Source organism: Leopardus geoffroyi, chromosome C2, assembly GCF_018350155.1.
Source record: "Leopardus geoffroyi isolate Oge1 chromosome C2, O.geoffroyi_Oge1_pat1.0, whole genome shotgun sequence".
Classification (NCBI taxonomy): domain Eukaryota; kingdom Metazoa; phylum Chordata; class Mammalia; order Carnivora; family Felidae; genus Leopardus; species Leopardus geoffroyi.
In genome coordinates, this window is record NC_059333.1 from 84579376 (window position 1) to 84602823 (window position 23448).

The 23448-nt window shown below is 34.8% G+C and overlaps 1 protein-coding gene across 10 annotated transcripts in view; it reads right to left on the minus strand.

Moving 5' to 3' along the window:
• The window catches only part of ATP11B (ATPase phospholipid transporting 11B (putative)), a 127436-nt gene that overhangs the window by 98836 nt on the left and 5152 nt on the right, over positions 1-23448 (minus strand). The window lies entirely within an intron of this gene.

Genomic DNA, 23448 nt, shown 5'->3' on the forward strand with positions numbered 1-23448 from the left:
AGTCTTCAATGCTCTTATGGCAGATCTTGGCGATCCTATGACAGGATGAAAGCAACCAACAAAAGCAAGACCTTTGTTTGTGGCTCTACTATTGCTACTAAGTTATGAAAAAGTTAACTAAAGCTGGTATTTGTAATTACAATGATCTACTTGTAGCCATTAAGGACTCTAATTTAGTAATCTACTAAGTAAGTAATGTGGCTGCCATTTGATGCTTGGCATCCTTGTAAAATTTCCATTAAGTACATACATACACAGATAGTGGAAATTCCCATATTACCTAGAGGTATATTTTGTTTAGCACATCAGAATATTAACAGTGCTATGTATAGATTTCAACTGCTGTCATTCTTGGTTTAAAAATTTTTATTCTGTGATCTTAGAAACAGCTACTACAAGACTGTGAAAATTAAATGCATTTGTATGCTCCATAAAAAAACCATGAAGTTTCATTTTATTTGCTTATGCTATTTATAGTGATGACCACATTTTGTGGATGTGAATGTGCCATTATGTGTCTGATTTCAAAATCAGTTTCTTCAAGGATAAAATATGGCATGCATATTTATCTTCTTCCTAAATTTTCCTTTAAACATTTCACAATTCTTCCCTATAATAACTTATGGAGGGGGGGAAAGGCAGGCCTCATAATCAGAGTTGGAACTTACTGCTCTATCTAGAATACTGCAATCACCTTAAAGATATGTGCTATTTATTCATTCAACAAATATGTATTGAGGTTAAGTACTATGCTAATCCATGTAGGATTAAGTGATTTGTTAATTACTCAAGCAAATCATAATATGCCCTAACTCAACAAATAAATGAATAAAGAGTTTGCATGCTACTGCTATAGTCCATGCCTGTATTTCTCAAAGGGGGTTCACAGGAAGTTTGCCAATAAAGTTCATAAAGTTATATAAGAGGGACACACTGGTAACTGAAACATTAGACTACATGAAGCATATTTATTCCACATCCACTTTGAAACCATGTAAAAATAACAGTAAATTACATACCACGTATGTAAGCTTCTGGAATAAATTAAAGAAAAAACAAAGTACATTTGTGGGTCTGAAAGAATATATAAATCTTTAGGAAGATGTCAAGACAATTGAGACTAAGAACCACTGATACAGAATTTTATTTTTCACTAAATTCCACCAAGACTGGAATTTATTACTAAGTACATCTAAAGTTAAGAAACAAAGTGCAAAACAAAGACTCCCCTAAAATATGTATGTTATTTATATATGTTACTCTTGCAACATCTCATTCATGACTTCCCAGGATGCAAACATCCTTCTCCATTCATCTCTACTGACTGTACCAGTAATCACATACTAAAGTTTGAAACTCCTTAGATTCCTACAATTATTTCAAGGGGATATATTGAAATGTTCCAAAAATAAAACCAATTTTAAACTGAATTTTAAGTGCAAAATCAGTATATTCCAAAACATAGTAATTTAACATTAGATAATTCCAAAAGGAGATTGAGGAGTTTTTCCTTAATTCCCAAAGATGCTACAAAATCCACCTACGTATTTTGAGTTTTTTTCAGTTGTAATTAATTCACATGATCTCATTCAATCATTTTATAATCAATGGCATGTATATATGTGTGGATGTTATTTTTTCCACAAAAACGGTTAAATTTTATATTTGTGACTGCAGTATAAGTACACCTAGCTGTCCCTTATCGAAATCAAACCTCTAACTTCAGTTCATTAGCATCGCCTTCTCTGCAACAAATTAAGCCAGCCACAACTAAAAAAAAGAATAACACTGTCTAAAAATAAAGAAATGACTTAGGGCAGGATCCATAAATGGACTTCAGGTCTGTGAATCTCTGAAACTGTATGCTGATTCACTTAACATGTGTATTTTTCCAATGAGAGTGAGCATAGGTTTCATCGGTTTCTCATGATGTAAAGAAGCTTAAAACCACTTATCTAAAGTCTTGCTTTTGTAATCAGTTCTCCATCTCAATATTGCAGATTTTAAAAACAACACAAGAGAATCTTTATGTTTCAATAACACCTCTACTCTTTAACAGGAGCCAAAACAAACATGTGACCAAAATTAAGTGTATAACTATACTGTTAGTGTGAAGTTCAAGTACAGTTTCACACTTTTCTAGCAAGCATTAATAGCAAGTCATGGCACTAAGAAAGAAATACAGTCTGAACTTCCTAATCACTTGGTCAAGGCTACATGCCAAGGTTGGCACACATCACATTTTCTGCTGTCATCTCAAACTACCCATTCACACCTTCAACCCCTTGATGCTAGCCTGCTCCTTTTTCCTCTGATTCACCTTGCCCTAGGGAAAGGAATTTAGATAGATTAATACTATTCTAGCCACCCTAATTTTATTTTAATTCCTGCTAAAAAGTAGGATACAAGCTTTGGAAACACACAACTGTAAATAATTTAAAAATAAAAAACTCTCATATTCTATAAAAGTATGAAATTCAAAACCTCTTTTCAGTCTGGATTTGTGAGCATACGTTAAATTCATAGGTATTTAAAAAGAAAAAGCAGGTAAGGTAGAAAAAATCTCATGACAGCATCTTGGGAACAAACTGACAACACATAGGAATGGTTTTAAAAGAGATTCCTTTTGTAACCAAAAATTGATGAGATCTAGGGAAACCAAACCACTAAATAGCTTTATAATTTTTAGAAGTTGGTCTCTGGCACACAGCAGTACTTGGAAATGAATCACTACGTTTTACATTTTCATACCAAATATACCAGCCTCTCCGTAATCTTAAAATCTCAAAGATTTTAGGAAAATTACAAATATTACAAATAAAACGCTAACAATGGCTAAAACTGTAGTCCTATAATTAAAACTGTTATGCTTCTTTACAATAACTAAGAAAATATCATCTTTAGAGTTCACAGTGATCAAAGTAAATCTGTGCTTCTTATTCTTATATGTGATCTATTCCCTCTAAAATATAAAGAAAAAGCTTCAAGACAAACCATACACCAAAAAACCCATCCAAACTCAAAAAAACCCAAAAAGCTGCAGAGTCAACACTGCAATACCACTGTTATTAAAATAAATAAACAAAAGCTTTAATCATATGCTTTATATGACAGAAAGTAATTTTTGTTGGCTGTATGCTCCAATGTACACAGGCACATGAAAATGGCCTAGTAAAAATATGATGATTCTGGGGAAGAATGATTTAGTGTATTTTACCAAATCTATAAACTTAATTGTGAATTATTATTTCCTGGACATAGACTTTAAATAAAATATACCTATATGAAGGTACTGTAAGGGCAAGATAATTTTACACTGTTAACAAAGGAAGGTGATAGAGAATAACTTAAAATACTTGTGATGTAAACAAACACAATAATTAAACATTTTTGTTTCCTCTTACATAATTTTCATTTTAGGACTTAAGGTTGTTCTCCATCTATCAAACCAGTCTGGGCTTCCAGGAAGTTGGCTTAAATGCAGGGGTAGGTTAGGACTGACTAACTACAGGATATAAAATTTAGAGTGACCTTTGACTCCAAAATTCTTAAATCATCTGTCAATGCTTTATTACAGGAAGCTCATGTCTGATAGATTATATTACTTCCCAAACTTGATTTTTCTGTGCCAACATTTACCTCCAGCAAAAGCCTCTTCATCCTTCAAGTTTCAGCTTAAGAGGTTCCTTCTCAATGGAGCTTTCCCTGACACTTCTTTTTCCCCAGAAACAAAGGAAGGCATTTGTTATTATGCCCAACAAACCTTTTATATACTCTCATTATAGATTTTATTACACAGATTAGTAATTACTTGTCTGTATATCCAGCTCCCCCTCCAGACTATAAGATTTTTTTTTTAAGTTTATTTATTTATTTTGAGAGAAAGATTGTGCAAGCAGGGGAGGGGGAGAGAGAATCCCAAGCAGGCTCTGCACTGTCAGCATGGAGCCCGATGTGGGGCTTAAACTCAGGAACCAGTGAGATCATGACCCGAGCCAAAATCAAAAGTCAGATGCTTAATTAACTGAGCCACCCAGGTGTCCCCAGACTACAAGATCCTTAAAGATAGTATGTGCTAATTATCTAATAATTACTGAAATTAATGATTTACTGGATACAATAAATTATGTAGTTTTGAGGTTCTAAGTTTAGTTTTTAAATATTTTTAACAATAACTTTTCTACCAAATTGAGTTTAAATTCAATGATATTTAAAAGAAAAAGGAAAAACTTTAAAAGTGATCCTGTAGAGTGAAACCCATTGTTACTAATGAAAGAGAGGCTAATAAGAAGCTTTTCATTCTGCTATTCTTAGATTTATCTTATTCTCATCAAAACCATTTATTATAACTTTACAGTTGGTTGGGGTTCATTTCTGGATGTCAAAGAAACCAAGTTCTATTAGGGATATGCAAATCAAAACCATGAGGTACCACTTAGCCACCCACTGGGATGGCTACTATCAAAACAAACCAAAACAAAGTAATTAGTATTGGCAAGGATATGGAGAAACTGGAATCCTTGTATACTGCCAGTGGAAATGTAAAGTGGTACAGCCTCTGTGGAAACATTATGGAGACTCTTCAAAAGAAGTAAACACAATGATCATATGATCCATCAATTCCACCTCTGGGTACATACAAAAAATGTAAAAGCAGAGACTTGAACAGATATTTGTACACAGATATATCGAATAATACGAGTATTATTCACAATAGCCAAAAGGTGGAAGCAACACAAATGTTCATCGACAGATGAATGGATAAGCAAAATATGGTATATACACACAATGAGCTATTACTCAGCCTTAAAAAAGGAAATTCTAACACATGCTACAATATGGATATACCCGGAAGACATTATGCCAAGAACAAATGCTGTATGATTCTTTATGTAAGAGATAGCCAAATTCAGTTTGCCAGATGTTTAGTGAACAGGGGAACAGGGAGTTTGTGTTTAATGGGTACAAAGTTTCAGTTTTGGAAGATGAAAAAGTTCAGGAGATGGACGGTGGTGATATGCACAACAATGTGAATGTACTTAATGCCACAGAACAGTAAACTTGAAAATGGTTAAAATGGTAAATTTTATGTTACATATATTTTACCACAATTAAAAATATCAATTTTAGCCATTTGAAAATTTCCCATGGGTTTTCTGGATTAGAAGAGTCCTATTCGATCACAATTCAACCATAATATTTAATTTCTTTTGTTTGTCACGCTGGTGTTTTCCATGTATGGCAACAGAGACATTTATGATAAAAAAATAAATGTGTGAGGCTGTTTTAGTTTAGATCAAATTTAAAAATCACAAAGAACGCTAAATTTGATTTTTTTTTAAATTTATTTATTTATTTATTTATTTATTTATTTATTTATTTATTTTTTGCTGTTGTTCTGCCTATCAGGTTGAACACTGGCTGGACAAGAAGTGAAACTGGTAAATCTTCTAACTGTGGTATCCAAATTAGAGGTAACTAAGTAAAAATTTTCTACCCAGTTTTTCAAATACTTTTGAACCTTTACCTTCTCCCCTCACAATCGTACACAGCAATGGCAATGAAGATGGTTTTGTAGGTCGTAATTAGAATAACAGAAGCAATGGATTACAACTCTGAGAAAGGCTAGAGACATGTAGTCAATCAAAAACCATATCTTTTACACAGTATATACAAGGTTTAATATTTAAAAATACCAAGAACAAAGACACAACCACAAAATTCTAAATAATAGCATGAAAAAGCATCTTCAAGTCAAAGGACAGAGACAGAGGGTGAATCCTATTTAGTTACTTTGGCAAAAACTGACACAAAAAGTCGGAAAAAAAAGTAGCGTGGACGAAAGATACACAATTGCCTCATTAATTTTATATATAGAAACCTGATTTCAGGAATGCCAGAACCAAGAAACTGCTACCAAATAAACAACAAGAGCAGAAGCAACAATAAGAAAACCCAACAATCCTGTACTTCCTACCAGTCCCACTTTCCTTAATCTAGATAATTTACCTTTCACTTGCCATAATTACAAAAAATTTTAATATTGCTCAAAATCTGTAACACTCTTGCTCTTACACAGAATGAAAGCATATGCTGTCCCTGTTATCAGATAGATACAATGTAATACCAAGCATTAACATTTAGTAAATCAACCAAAATAATACTGTTACTGAAATAATGTTTCTGAATGACCATACTCATCTATTTTTTTCTGATTGACTGTTTAAGTGTGCTTCTTATTCTTACTCAAAGAACTATATGTAGTAGCTCTCTATTACTGCTAAAAGATTATATGACTCAAAGTCAAAACTCCTCTTGGGGAATGAGCCTAAGAAAAGGAAGGAAGACTTCTAGGAAGCATTTCAGAAGTAAGTATTGGTATTGATTTTCACAATGATTGGGGGAGGGTCTACTGACAATTAGTAGGTGGATGGACGGATGAGTGGGTGGGGCAGAGATATCAGACATTCTACAGCCCATTATAGAGTCCTGCTAACAAAGGAATGTCCCGTGAGACAACTTTCAAATGCCCTGCCTGATATCTGCACTGATAGAAAATCTCTTTAGGATAATATGAATCTCTATTTATAAAATACCTTGCATGGATTTATTAATTTTTCAAGAATGCAACTACCACATATACTGAAGAAAGATAATAGTTTGATTTGTCAGAACTTTGTAAACAGTTGGTTCACTGTTTCAGGAAATTACATCACCAAAGGAAATGTCACTTGAATTTGAGTCACCAATACAGGCATACCTATTTTATTGCATTTTGTAGATACTGTGTTCTTCACAAATGGAGTTTGTGGCAACCCTGTGTCAATAAGTCTGTTGGTACCATTCTTCCAACAGCACTTGCTTACTTCACATCTCTGTGTCACATTTTGGTAATTCTTGCACTATTTCAAACATCTTCATTATTGTTGTATTTGTTATAATGATCTGTGATCAGTGATCTTTGATGTTACTAGTGTAATTTTACGGGGCACCATGAACTCTACCTAAAGATGGCGAACTTCATCAATAAATGCTATGTGTGCTCTGACTGCTTCATTCCCCATCTCTTTCTCTCCTTAGGCCTCCCTATTCCCTGAGACACAACAATATTGAAATTAATAACCCCACAAGGACCTCTAAGTGTTCAAGTGAAAGAAAGGGTCACGTGTCTCTTACTTTAAATCAAATCTAGAAATGGTTAAGCTTAGTGAAGGCATGTCAAAAGCTGATATGGGCCAACAGCTAGGCCTCTTGTACCAGTTATTCAAGCTGTGAATGAAAAAAAATTTTTTTTTCCTTTTTTCTTGAAGGAAATTAAAAGTGTTGCTCCAGTGAACACACCAATGATAAGAAAACAAAACAGCCTTATTTCTTACATAGAGAAAGTTTTAGAATGGCTTAGACAGAAAATCAAACCAGTTATAACATTCCCTTCAACCAAAGCCTTAGCCAGAACAAGGTCCTCACCCTCTTTAATCCATGAAGACTGAGAGGAAAGGAAGCTGCAAAAGAATAGTCTGAACCTAGAGCAGATTGGTTCATGAGGTTTAGGGGGAAAAAAAGCCACCTCCATAACACAAGTGTTCAAGATGAAGCAGCAAGTACTGATGTACAAGCTGCAGCAAATTATCCAGAAGACAGAGCTAGGATAATTAATCATGGTGGCCACACTAAACAACAGATCTTCCATATAGACTAAACAGTCTTGTATTAGAAGAAAATGCCATCTAGGACTTTCATAGCTAGAGAGGAGAAGTCAATACCTGGCTTCAAAGTTTCAAAGGACAGGCTGGCTCTCTTGTTAGTAGGGGGCTAATGCAGCTGTAGCCGCTTTAAGTTGAAGCCAATATGCTAATTTACCATTCCAAAAACCCTAAGTCCTTTAAGAATTATGCTAAATCTACTCTGCCTGTGCTCTAGAAATAAAACAAGGCCTGGATGATGGCACATCTGTTTACAAAAATGGTTTATTGAATTTTTTTAAAGCCCACTGTTGAAACTTTACTGTTCAGACAAAAAGCTTTCTTATAAAATACTGCTGCTTATTGACAATGCAACTAGAGCTCTGATGGAGATGTACAACAAGATTAATGTTATTTTCATGTCTGCTAACACAACATCCATTCTGTAGCCCACAGATAAAGGAGTAATTTTGACCTTCAAGACAAATGCTGTTGGGAAAACTAGACAGCAACATGCAGAAGAATGAAACTGGACCACTTTCTTACACCATACACACACACACACAAAATTCCAAATGGATTCAAGACCTAAATGTGAAACAGAAAACCATCAAAATCCTAGAGGAGAACACAGGCAACAACCTCTTTGATATTGGCCATAGCAACTTCTTTCTAGACATGTCATTAGAGGCAAGGGAAACAAAAGCAAAAATGAACCCTGGGACTTGATCAGGATAAAAAGCTTCTGTACAGCAAACAATCAACAAAACTAAAAGACAATCTTTGGAATGGGAGATGATATTTGCAAGTGATGTATCTTATAAAGGGTTAGTATCCATAAACTATAAAGAACTTCTCAAACTCACCACTCCCAAAATAAATAATCCAGTTAAGAAATGGGCAGAAGACACGAATAGACATTTTTCCAAAGAAGACATCCAGATGGCCAACAGACACATGAAAAGATGCTCAACATGACTCATCATCAGGGAAATACAAATCAAAACCACAATGATATACCACCTCACACCTGTCAGAATGGCTAAAATTAACAACACAGGAAACAACAGATATTGGTGACGGTGTGGAAAAAGGGGAATGCTATTACACTGTTGGTAGGAATGCAACTGGTATAGCTACTCTAGAAAACAGTATGGACATTCCTCAAAAAGTTAAAAAGTGTACTACTCTATGACCTAGCAATTGCACTATGAGGTATTTACCCAAAGGATACAAAACTACTGATTCAATGCAGCACATGCACCCCGGTGTTTATAGCAGCACCAACAACAAACAACCAAACTACGGAAAGAGTGCTTCAATTGATGAGTGGATAAAGAAGATGTGGTATATATATACAATAGAGTATTACTCAAGCCATCAAAAAGAATGAAATTGTGCTATTGCAATGGCATGGATGGAGTTAGAGCAAAATAAATCACAGAAAGACAAATACCATATGATTTCACTCATATGTGGAATTTAAGAAACAAAGTGGATGAACATAGGGAAGGGGAAAAAGAGACAGGGAAACAAACCATAAGAGACTCTTAACTATAGAGAACAAATAGGGTTGATGGAGAGAGGTGGGCAGGGGATGGGCTAAATGGGTGGTGGGCATTAAGGAGGGTACTTGTCGTGATGAGCACTTGGTGTTATATGTAAGTGATGAATCACTAAATTCTACACCTGAAACCAATTTTACCATATGTTAACTAAACTTTAAATAAAAACTTGAATCAGTGAGAAGAAAAAAAAAAAAACTTTTCATAAAGCTATTGCTGCCATAGAGAGGGATTCCTCTGATGCATCTGAGAAAAGTAAACTGAAAACCTTCTGGAAAGAATTCACTATTCTAGATACCATTAAGAACATCTGTGATCCATGGGAAGAGGTCAAAATCTCAGTATTTGCAGGAGTTTGGAAGACACTGATTCCAACACTCCTGGATGACTTTGAGGGGTTTAAGATTTCAGTGGAGAAAACAACTGCAGACGAGGTGGAAATAGCAAGAAAACTAGATAGAATTAGAAAGTGAAGCCTGAAGATGTGGCTGGATTGCTGCAATCTTATGATAAAACTCTAATGGATGAGGAGTTGCTTCTTAAGGATGAACAAAGAAAGTGGTTTCTTGAAAGAGAATCTACTCCTAGTGAAGATGCTGTGGAGACTGTTGAAATGACAACAAAGGATTTAGACTATTACATAAACGTAGTTGATAAAGCAGTGGCAGAGTTTGAGAGGATTGACTCCAATTTTGAAAGAAGTTTTAGTATGAGTAAAATGTCATCAAGCAGTATCACGTGCTACAGAGAAACTATACCTTCATGAAAGAAAGAGTCAACTGATGGAGCAAAGTTCATTGATGCCTTATTTTAAGAAACTGGCACAGCCACCCTAACTTTTAGTAACCATCACCCTGATCAGTAAGCAGCCATCAATATCCAGGCAAGACCCTCCACCAGGAAAAGATTATGACTTGCTGAAAGCTGACAGTATGGTCAGCATTTTTTAGCAATAAAGTGTTTTTAAACTGAGGTATGTACATTGCTTTTTTAGACATAATAATGTTGCACATTTAATATAGTGTAAACATAAATTTTATATGCCCTAGGAAATCAAAAAATTCATTTGACTTGCTTTGTTGTGTTACTCACTTTATTGCATGCAGCACTCTGGAACTGAACCCACAATATTTCCAAGGTATGCCTTGGAAGTATACACTATACTTTCAGCAGTCTGCATTAGTGGCCATGGATTCACAATGATTATAATATCTGATCTTTATGTCTACTGAAGTTATGACTGCACACTTACCTTCTGAAATAGAAATTACTTAATATAACTGTATTTCTCTATTCTTCATGTAACAACTTCAGTTTTGATGTTGATTTTTTTAAAGAAGTTATTAGTGTAGGCAGGTTACAGATTTAAATTTTATCACTGGATAAGAAGGGATGTAGCATTCATAAAATATTTGTTAGGGTCTGACAGGGTTGAAAAGCAACTAGATACCTGGAAGACCAAAATATAAGTTACAAATACTCACTGTCTTGGGTCTATAACAGAATCCCTCAAGGAAGAAGCTGCTGCTTTTACCATAAGCAGTACTGCCAGTATTCAAACCAGGAAACCACAACAAATATTTTCAAGTATAGATTTAAACAAGCTAATGTATTAGGTAAAAAATTATAAAAACAACATAAAAATATATTGAAATTAAAGAACAGACATGCTGAGTGAATCCTATTTAGTTATTTAGGCAAGAACTGAAACAAAAAGTAGAAAACAGCAGGGTGGATAAATGATAATTGTCTTATAAATTTTATGCACTGGGAACCTAAAAAACATGCTTCGGAAGAAAATAAAACATATATGTACAAGGTTAAACAAATAGGACCCAGCAAATCCTAAACTACTGGTACAAAAAATTGAAAATTAAACCTCAAGCAGAAAAATTATTATTTAGCAACATTGGGTCAAACTGACATAATTCTAAAAATGTATTTTTAAAAGACACAGACGACTATTTTCACTTCTTCCAGGAAGCAAGTAGTTCATTTACACTGCATAATGACTATTAAAATTGTACTGCTGATCTAGTTCTTGACTTCTACATGTAATGAAAAGAATTTCCTTTAGCAATCAATCAAAGGGTATTTACTGAGTACTTTCTACGTGCTTTGTAATAAGCTAAGGACTAGTGGTGATATAAAGAAATAGATGACTTAATCCCTGCCCACCTGGAGTTGATAAAACTTCAGTGATTTAGGCCTTATTTACCTTACATATCACCTAATTTCCTATTTCTACTCACATATTTAAGATCAAACTACAATTATTTTCTCATTTCAATGTGGGACACCCAGCATAGATATTTAGAAAGCAACTGGATATTTTTGTTTAGATGTTAGGAAAGAGGGTTGGACTTGGGATAGGAACCCAGCAAGCATAAAGATGATAGTTAAAATCAAAGAATGTATGAAACTGCCTGTTATGAGTGCACAGTGGAAGAAGAGAAAAAGGGCAAGAGATGGAATTCTCAAGGCTATCATTTAAGATACACGTGGGAGAAAAGGAATAAGCAAAGGAGAAAGATCACCAGAGAGAAGGAAAAGAGAGGAGAGGTGTGGCAGAAACACAGGAAGAAGTTGCAAAAAAGAATTATTTCATATGCTGTAGAGAAAGATGAAAACTGAAAAAAAGAGTACCCAATTTAATAATTAGGAAATCACTGGTGACTTTGATCAACACAGTTTGAATAAAATTAAAAAGGCTATAATGGATTGATTAAATAGGGGTAAAGAAGAGAGTGGGGAAGTAGGGATAGTAATTACAGCTGAATCAAATAAAATATATGTATTTTTTAGTGTAAGCAAATATTTTTAGGTTTGAAATGAAGCACCTGGTAAACAGGGAGAAAAATCAAGTTATGAGAAAGACAAAATTATTGAAGGATCAAGGAATCATTAAATGTAATGTGTTATGCCAGATGGAGTTTTGAAGCAGAAGAAAGAACACTGGTGAAAAACTAACATCTGAATAAAGTATAGTGTTTAACTAATAATAATGTATTAATATTAGTTCACAGTGTAACAAGTTTAACCTAGTAATGTAAAATATTAGTAAGAGAAACTGGGTGAAGGGAATATACACAAATTCTTTGTATTATCTTTCCAACTTCTCTGTAAATCTGAAACTATTCTAAGATAAAAAGTTTATTTTTTAAAAGTTAAAAAAATAGTCCTTAAAAACAAGCACATCTACAAACTGAAGCAAACACACACACACACACACACACACACACACACACACACACGGGCATTACATTGACCTAGTTTTTCTTATTTTGCATAGAGTAACTGAAAACTTTATCTCAATCTATGGGAAACATCATCATTAGCGAACTCATGGTATAGGAGACAGTATAAAGATTATCAAAACCATCTATGATTACTTAAGAATTTTGACTTTCAGGGGCACCTGGGTGACTCAGTCAGTTAAGTGTCCGACTTCAGCTCAGGTCATGATCTCGGGGTTCATGAGTTCAAGCCCTGCATTGGGCTCTATGCTGACAGCTTGAAGTGTGGAGCCTGCTTCAGGTTCTGTCTCTCTCTCTCTCTCTCTCTCTCTCTCTCTGTCTGTCTGCACCCACCCCTCTAAGAATAAACATTTTAGGGGCATCTGGGTAGCTCGGTCAGTTAAGCCTCCAACTTCAGCTCAGGTCATGATCTCACAGTTCATGAGTTCGAGTCCCATGTTGGGCTCTGTGCTGACAGCTCAGAGCCTGGTGCTTGCTTCAGATTCTGTCTCCCTCTCTCTCTGCCCTTCCCCAGCTCATTCTCTCTCTCTCTCTCAAAAAAGAAACATTAGGGGCGCCTGGGTGGCGCAGTCGGTTAAGCGTCCGACTTCAGCCAGGTCACGATCTCGCGGTCCGTGAGTTCGAGCCCCGCGTCAGGCTCTGGGCTGATGGCTCAGAGCCTGGAGCCTGTTTCCGATTCTGTGTCTCCCTCTCTCTCTGCCCCTCCCCCGTTCATGCTCTGTCTCTCTCTGTCCCAAAAATAAAATAAACGTTGAAAAAAAAAAAAAATTAAAAAAAAAAAAAAGAAACATTAAAAAAAATAGAATAAACATTAAAAAAATTTTTAAGAATTTTGACTTTCACTGTCCCCTAATAAATACCTAAGTTTTTAAATTTTTTTGTTTTGTTTTCAAATTCTGCAAATATATGCTGGAAAAAAGGTTGACAGCACTAGCAGGTAAGCAATGTACCAATTTCCTTTAAAGTTGCATAAAGAATTGGAACCACAAAGGGCGGGAGGGAAGGAGTCTCCTGCATATCTAAGTTAGAGGCCTGTGCCTTCACATTTAAATTTCAACAGGAAAACACACATTGGAGAACCATTTGCCAGTTTTTCAATAGTAAAGAATCAAGTCCACCCTTATACCTTTGTTAGCATTTTTCAAACTTGTATATTAAAGAGCACAGTGGAGAACTGAGATAAGCAAATATATCTATATTCCCTTTGTAACTCAGGAGATATAAGACTGAAGAAACAATTTCCTATGTACATATGATTAAGATGAACTGACTACAACTACTTACGCTTTATCTGCCAACTGCACTCATTGCAAAGGACTCTTTCTTCAAAGCAAAATCTTAGAATACCAATAAGTAACACAAGTATTTATTGGAAAAGATGTGCTTGATACAATGTGACGCAGTGTACCAAATGTGAGTAAAGACATCTGAGCATTCTGAAATATCAAACTACTTAGTATGTCCTTTATTAAATTATCCTATTAATTTTTAAAAAATAAAATTTATAAATATTATGAGCACTGACTATATACTAGGTAGTATGCTTGGTACTGTGGAAATACCAAAATGAGAAGTCAGGGCCTCTGTTCTTTTTATTTATTTATTTTTTTAATGTTTATTTACTTTTGAGAGAGAGAGAGAGAGAGACAGAGTATGAGCAGGGGAGGGGCAGAGAGGGAGACACAGAATCCCAAGCAGTCTCCGGGCTCTGAGCTGTCAGCACAGAGCCCGATGCGGGGCTTGAACTCACGAGCTGTGATATCATGACCTGAGCCGAAGTCAGACACCCAACTGACTGAGCCACCCAGACACCCCAAGGGCCTCTGTTCTATATAAAACTTCATTTAGAAAAAATAAGGCCTCTTAAACACACAAAAAAAGAAACAAAATATCAAGTAAAATGAGTAAAATTTTAACTGAAATAGCAGTAACTCCTTAGATGACTCACTTTTTTCCCTTTAGAAGATTATCAAATACATCCTTCTTAATAGAGTTAAATGTGACATAATTCCATTACAGGTGTAATAAGAGTTATTAATTAAAATGGACAACCATCCTATCTCTTTTCATCATTTCTAATATCTATTTCAACATCACAAACTTGTCAAACTTCAAAATAAATTTTTGATCTCCCACGGTTCAAGACAAAAAGGAAACTAAAAACATGAAAACTGTAAAAAAAACAAAAACAAACAAAAAAAAAAAAACAAAAAAACTTGCCATGCTGTTCAAAATCAATTTACATATATTGCATTTTATAGTAGATAACATTTTCAAGAGGGTATACACTAAGGTACAAGCAAGTTCTAACAACTTCTGGTACCTAAAATATTGTGTCAACTTGAGAATGGCTATAGCTGAATAACTACAGGAACTCTCCACCACTTCTCTCCTCTTCCTCTACAAACCTGTCACTTGTGTCTCCAGAGTACAACTGTTGCCTAGAAATTTCTTCTCCTAACTCATTCCCTAGTGTTGCCTCACTCTTGAGCAGATTTAAGGTGGCAGGATTGGGAAAGAGAGATACAGGGAAAACTGCTGCTACTGCTAATTCTCTCCTACACTGCTAAACTCTCTGGAAAAACTCTCTAGGTTCAAGTCTTGCTGCTGATATTAGTTATTGGCCTTGGAAAAGTCCATACTGTGAGCTCTTCCCTTTGCTTCACAAAAGCAAAGATGTATAAAATACCTGTTTTTCTTTAATTAAGAAGATTTGGGCTGCCCAGGTGATTCAGTCAGTCAAGCATCCAACTTCAGCTCAGGTCATGATCTCCAGGTTCACGGGTTCAAGTCCTGCATCAGGCTCTGTGCTGACAGCTCTGAGCTTGAAGCCTGCTTCCAATTCTGTCTCCCTCTCTCTCTCTGCCCCTCCCCTACTTGTGCTCGGTCTCTCTCGAAAATAAAAACATTTAAAAATTAAAAAGAAAAGACTTAGCTAAGTTTAAAATAAGATAATCATTTCTGTAATCAGGGGTTGAGCCTTTGGGACTCCATGTCTAGAAACAGGCAGTCTGAAGTTCAAATCCTTTGACACGATAAGGATTAATAGCATCCCTTTGTATCTGGGTCCTAGAGTCAGGTTCAACTTAAAGGAAGCTGAAAAAAATTTGTGTACCTTTAAATATGTATAAAACCTCCAAAGAGATAACAATAATATCTCTTTTTTTAAAAGAAAATATTATGAGAAAAACCACACAGATATGCATCAAAAACAGACAAAACTGAAAGAGGTCCAATAAATATGGAAATAAAAAAATCACTTAAATATTCAGAAGACAGCATGAACTCTAGATTGGACACAGGTGTGAGAATTAGTGAACTGGAAGCTAGAACTAAGGTATTCACAGTGAAAGCAACACAGAGAGAAAATACATGAGAAATATGAAAAAGAAGTTTAAAAGCCATAGAAGACAGAGTAGTATCAAGCAAGAGTTCTAGACTGAGAATATTAGAGGCTGAGAAGCAGTATGTATGTATGTATGTATGTATGTATGTGTGTATATATGTATTTTTAATATAATTTATTGTCAAATTGGCTTACACACAACACCCAGTACTCATCCCAACAAGTGCCCTCCTCGATGCCCATCACCCACTTTCCCCTCTCCCCCACCCCTCATCAACCCTCTGTTCTCTGTATTTAAGAGTCTCTTATGGTTTGCCTCCCTCTCTGTAACTATTTTTCCCCTTCCCTTCTCCCATGGTCTTCCGTTAAGTTTCTCAAGATCTACATATGAGTGAAAACATATGATATCTATCTTTCTCTGACTGACTTATTTCACTTAGCATAATACCCTCCAGTTCCATCCATGTTACTGCAAATGGAATGATTTTATTCTTTGAGAAGCAATATTTAAAGAAAAAAAATAGCTGAAAATTTTTCTGAACCATATTAATAAGAGCCTTCAGCCTGAAAGCACACACAAGTGCAGAGTAGGAAAAACATGAAAAAATATTATAGATACAGCACAAAATTACAAAATATCAAGGACAAAGAGATAACCCTAAAATCCATGTAACACAGATTACTAACAAAGTAATGGCAATTAGATTAAAAACATATTTTATACCAGCAATTATAAATGTCAGAAAGCAATGGAATAAGTAGTATCTTCAATATTGAGTGAAAGTAAATGTTAATCTAGAATTCTGTACCTAAATTAGTGTTCAATAATAATTATGAAATAAAGACATAAAAACTGAAACAGATCACCCCTACAAAAGAATGTATTTCATTAAAAATAAAAGTAAATCCAAAGGGAAGAGGTGGTACGCAAGAAACAATGGTAAGTAAAAGAAATCATTAAATTTTAGTAGAAAATAAAAATGAGTAACTGCTAAAAAGTTGGAAAATGTTTGAGTTTAAAAACAAGCAGAACTAGAACACACATTATGGGGGAAAATATTTGCAAATTATTTATTTGCTAAGGGTCTTGTATCTAGAGTAAAAAAAACTCTTAGAACTCAATTAAAAGTATTCTAATTTTATTCGAGAGAGAGAACGAGAGAGAGAGAGAGAGAGAGAGAGAGAGAGCGCACTCACAAATGGGGGAGAGAGGCAGAGAGAGAAAGAATTTTAAGTAGGCTCAACTCAGTACAGAGCCCAATGTGGGGCTCGATCTTATGACCCTAGGATTATGACCTGGGCTGAAGTCAAGGGTCAGATGATCAACCAACTGAGCTACCCAGGTGCCCCCTTCAAAAATTTTTTAATGGACAAAAAGATTTGAATAGGCATTTCTCCAGAAAAGGTGCAAATGGCTAATAGGGACATGAGAAGATGTTTGAAATCATTAGTTATTAGCAAAATGTAAATCAAAACCACAATGAGGTATCATTCCCACCATGATGGCTATAATTAAAAAGACAAAACCAAGAGTTGACAAGGATATGAAGACACCAGAACACTTAAAAACTGCTGGTGGGAATGTAAAATGGTGCAGCCACTTTGGAAAATAGTTTGGCAATTCCTCACAAAGTTAAAAATAGAGTTACCATATGATCCAGTAACTCCACACTTTAGGTATATACCCAAGAGAAATGAAAATATATATGGATGCAAAGACCTGTCCATTAGAGGTCAAAGTAGTGTTATTTCTAGCCAAAAGGTGGAAACAAACTAAATATCCACCAACTGATGAATAAACAAAATGTACTATATCCATACAATGAAATATTATTTGACAAAGAAAGGAATGAATTACTGATATGTGCTATGACATCAATGAACCTTGAAAATATTATGCCAGGTGAAAGAAAACAGTCACAAAATACCAAATACTGTATGATGCTATTTATATGAAATGTCCACAGCAGGCAAATCGATAGAGACAGAAAGTAGATTAGTGACTGATTAGGGCTGGGGGCTACAGGTTTGGAGGAATGGAAAGTGAGAATTACTGGGAACATAGTCTCTTTTAGGGGTATAAAAATGTCCTAACATTGGAGTATGGTGTTGGCTGCACAATTCTATGAATATACTAAAAAAATTGAAACTTTAAATGGGTAAATTGTATGGTATGTGAGTTAAATCTCAATAAAGCTGGTAAAAGGGAAAAAAGTAGAGCTAAACTATTATGTAATAGTAATGTGAAAAGTGAGAGTGGAAATACTTGAGATAAAATGTAAATCCCTATATTATTTGTAGGCAGATAGAGATACTCAATATATAGGTATAGCTAGAAAATAATAAAATACAATCCATAGCGTCTACCTCATCAAAGAGAAAAATATGAAAAGAAACTTAACAAATTAAATGCAAAGTCAATCAAAATCCTAGAATGATTCTCCACAGAAGTAGGTAAACTGATTAAAAACAGCATATGTAAGGGTAAAGATCAATGCAATTCTGAAAGAAAAAAAGGATTGGGGGTTCTGTTCAGCCAGACATCAAGACTTTATAAAAAATACTATAATTAAGACAGTGCATAACACCCCAGTTACATTAATGAATAGATGATCTAAACAGAAAATCAACAATCACATATCAGGCCACAAAATAAGTCTCAACAAATTCAAAAAGATCAAAGTCATACCATCTTTTCTGACCACATGCTATGAAACTAGAAATCAACCACAAGAAAAAGCCTGGAAAGCTCACAAATACATGGAGGTTAAATAAATGCTACCAGACAATGAACGGGTCAACCAAGAAATCAAAGACAAAATAAAAAAAAATACACAGAGACAAATGAAAATGAAAACACATCAGTCCAAAATCTTTAGGATACAGCAAAAGTTGTTCTAAGAGGGAAGTTTATAGCAATACAGGCCTACCTAAAGAAGAAAAAACCCAAATAAACAGCCTAACCTTCTACCTAAAGCATCCGGAAAAAGAAAAACAAATGAAACCCAAAACTAGTAGAAGGAAATAATAAAGATTACAGCGGAAATAAATAAAATAGAAACTAAAAAATAGAACAGATAATAAAACCAGGAGTTGGTTCTTTGAAAATATCAACAAAATTGATAAACCTTTAGCCAGACTCATTAAAGGGAGAGGGAGGGAGGGAACACACTCAAATAAAATCAGAAAGAAAAAGGAAAGGAGAGAAATAACAACTGACACCACAAACTACAAAAGATTGTAACAGAATATTATGAAAAATTATATGCCAACAAATTGGGATAACCTAGAAGAAATAGATAAATTCATAGAAACACACAACCTCCCGAAACTGAATCTGGAAGAAATACAAAATTTGAACAGACTGATTACCAGTGATGAAACTGAATCAATAATCAAAAAACTCTTAACAAACAAGTCCAGGACCAGATGGCTTCATAGGTAAATTCTACTGAACAAAATGACCTAAAGAAGATAAAGGGGCACCTTGGTGAATCAGTCAGTTAAGCATCCACCTTTTGGTTTTGGCTCAGGTCATGATCTCATGGTTTGTGAGATCGAGCCCCATGTCCAGTTCCACGCTGACAACACAGCCTGCCAGGGATCCTCTGTGTTTTCTCTCTGTCCCTCCCCTTCACACATCCTCTTGCCCTCCTTCTCTCTCTCTCTCAAAATAAATAAATAAATAAACATTAAAGAAGACATGATATCCATTCTTCTCAAACTATTCCAACAAATAGAAGAGGATGGAAAACTTCCTGATTCATTCTATGAAGCCAGCATTACCTTGATACCAAAACCAGATAAAGAAACTACAAAAAAAAAAAAAAAAAAAAAAAAAGATAGAAAGAAAGAAAAAAAGAAAACTACAGGCCATATCTCTGATGAACACCGATGCAAAAATCCTCAACAAAATATTAGCAAACTGAATCTAATGATACATTAAAAAAAAACCATTCATCATGATCAGTGGGATTTATCCCTAAGATGCAAGCGTGGCTCAATATTTGCAAGTCAATCAATGTGATACATCACATCAATAAAAGAGATAAAAACCATATGATCATTTCAATAGATGCAGAAAAAGCATTTGACACAGTACGACATCCATTCATGATAAAAGCCCTCAACAAAGTAGGATCAGAAGGAACATACCTCAACATAATAAAGGCCATATATAAATCTACAGATTTAATGCACTCCCATCAAAATACCAACATTTTTCACAGAACTAGAACAAGCAATCCTAAAATTTGTATGGAACCACAGAAGACCCCAAATACCCAAAACAATCTGGAAAAGAAAAACAAAGCTGGAGGTATAACAATCCCAGACTTCAAGTTGCACTACAAAGCTGCAGTAATCAAAATGCTATCTATCATATTGGCACAAAAATAGGCCCATTGTTCAATGGAACAGAAGCCCAGAAATAAACCCACATTTATATGGTCAATCTTTGACAAAGGAGGAAAGAATATGTAATAAGGAAAAGATAGCTTCTTCAACAAATGGTGCTGTGAGAACTGGATGGCTACATGCAAAAGAATGAAACTGGACCGCTGGCTTACACCATACAAAAAGATAAAGTCAAAAGGATTAAGGACCTAAATGTGACCCCTGAAACTATAAAAATCCTAGAGGAGAGCACAGGCAGTATTTCTCTGACTTTGGACATAGCAACTTTTTTCTAGGTATGTCTCTGAAGGCAAGGGAAATAAAAGCAAAAATAAACTATTGGGACTACATCAAAATATAAAGCTTCTGCACAGTGAAGGAAACAATTGACAAAACTAAAAGACAACCTGCTGAATGGGAGAAGATACTTGCAAGTGACATATCCATAAAAGGTTAGTATCCAAAATAAAGAACTTATACGTCTCAACACCCGTAAAACAAATGATCCAATTAAAAATGGGCAGAAGACATGAGTAGACATTTCTCCAAAGAAGAATTACAGATGCTCAACATAATTCATCATCAAAGAACTGCAAATCAAAACTACAATGAGACATTACCCCACACCTATCAGAATGGCTAAAATAAAAAACACAAGAGGGATACCTGGGTGGCTCTGTCAGTTAAGCATCCGACTTTGGCTCCGGCCATGATCTCGCAGTTCATGAGTTTGAGCCCCGCATCAGGCTCTGTGCTGACAGCTGAGAGCCTGGAGCCTGCTTTAGATTCTGTGTCTCCCCCTCTCTCTGCCCCTCCCACGCTCATGCTCTGTCTCTTAATAATAAATAAACGTTAAAAAATTTTTTTTTAAAAAACACAAGAAACAAAAGGTGTTAGGATGTGGAAAAGTAGGAACCTTTGTGTCCTGCTGGTGGGAGAGCAAACTGGTGTAGCCGCTGTGGATAAAAGCGGTTCAAAAAGTTAAAAATGGAACTAACCTATGATTCAGTAATCACACTACTGGGTACTTATTCCAAAAATACAAAAACACTAATTCAAAGGGATACATACACCCTCATGTTTAGAGCAGCATTATTTACAATAGCCAAATTATGGAAGCAACTCATTTTATCAATAGATAAATGGATAGGAAAATGTATATATGGAATGTTACTCAGCCATAAAAAGGAATGAAATCTTGCCATTCACAAGTATAATGAAAATATAGTATTAGCGCATATAATGCTAAGCAAAATAAGCCAGTCACAGAAAGACAAATACCATATGATTTCACTTATGTGTGGAATTTAAGAAACAAAACAAATAAGCAAAGGGAAAAAGAGGAGAGAAAAATTAACCAAGAAACAGACTCTTATCTATAGACAACAAACTGATGGTTACCAGAGTGGGGATGGGTGAAATAAGTAAAGGGGATTAAGAGTACACTTATAATGATGAGCACTGAGTAATGTATAGAATCACTGACTCACTAGATTGTACACCTGAAACTAATATAACACTGCATGTTAACTACACTGGAATTAAATGAAAAACAATAAAAAAGTGCATTTCTGGCGCACCAGATCAACAGATGAATTAAACTGAAGACAGAACTTAGGAAGAGAACAAGATGCATGAAAGAGAATGCTAGTATATGACAGAGAAGTCAAACAACACTGATTAGTGGGGGAAAAGATGGCTCATTCAATAAAAAGTACTGGGACAAATAATTCCATACGGGAGAAAATAAATTCTCTATTTCATACACAAAAATCAATTCCTAAATGTTGAAAAACTAAATTTTAAGACAATTTGAAGAAAACACTAGAAAAACAGCTTTATGATCCTGGTGTATGAAAGGAATATCTAAACAAGTAATAAACTTGTTTATTATAAATAAAATCATTAGTCCTAATACATTTACCTACAAATAGCTTTAAAATTTGTGTCAAAAAAAAGACACCATCGACAAAGTTAAATACATACAAGGGAGGATGAACTGGAAGAAAATATTTACAAAAAACACAACAAAGAATTAGAATACAGATTATTGAAAGAACTAATAAGGAAAAGACAAACTATCCAATAGAAAAACAAGAAATATATTCATATGAATGAAATACAGGACACTTGAATCTCACTAGCAATCAGGGAAATGCAAATTAGAACAAAATAAAATACAATTCACATCCATCAAATTGGTAAATTTTTTCAGGTCTGACAGTACAAAGTGTTGATGAAGATATAGGGAAAGAGGAACTCACATGTTTTGGAAAATAATTTGGCAATACATGCTAATAGTTATAATGTATACACCCCATTACCCAACAATTCCAGTTCTAAGTATTCCAATTAAAAAAAAAACCACAAAAACATAAATATGATCAATGCAACATTTTTGTAATAGGAAAAAATGACAACAATCCAAATATCCATTTCAGAAGAAAAGCCTCCTAAAAGACTGGGTAGGGCCAAGGTTGCTTTATTTTGTATTATGAGAGCCTAGCAACATGCTATCACAGATTAGGTGTTCAGAAAATGTTCAAGTGAATAAATAACTAAATGAGAAAGAAATGGTGTTACTGAAAAGTAGATAAAGAGTTGAGAAAATTTTTGCTATATGGAGAACTAAAAATAGACAAAAATCCTTGCCTTCATGAGATAAATGAGACAAATAAATAAATTACAGAGTATGTTAAATAGTGTTAAGTGCTTAGAGAAATAAAAAAAGGGCTGGGGAATAGGGAAGTATTGGGAAGGTTTACAGTTTTATAGTCAATGTCCAGAAAAAGCCTCACTGATAAGTAACAATTGAATAAAGACTTGAAGGGAATAAGGGAGCCAGCGGATGGCAATGTGGGGGATTGACATTCCTAGAAGAGGTAATAGCCAGGACAATGATCTTGAGATTGAAGTATGTCTGACCCTTCCGATAAATTGCAAGGCAGCCAGTGTGGATAAAGCAAAGTGAGGGAAAAGTGACATGGGATTTGAGAAGCAGTTTGGGGGGGGTCAAAGAAGAGGGAGGTTGCACAGAGGGATACAGATCAAGCAGTCCTTATATGGTTTTAAACCTTATAAGGACCTTGTAAGTCCTTATAAGAAAGCAAGTCCTTATAAGGGTTTAAACACTGAATTACATGATCTAATGTGTGTTTTAATAAAATCATTCCGGCTGCTAGGTTGAAAACAGACTGCAGGGA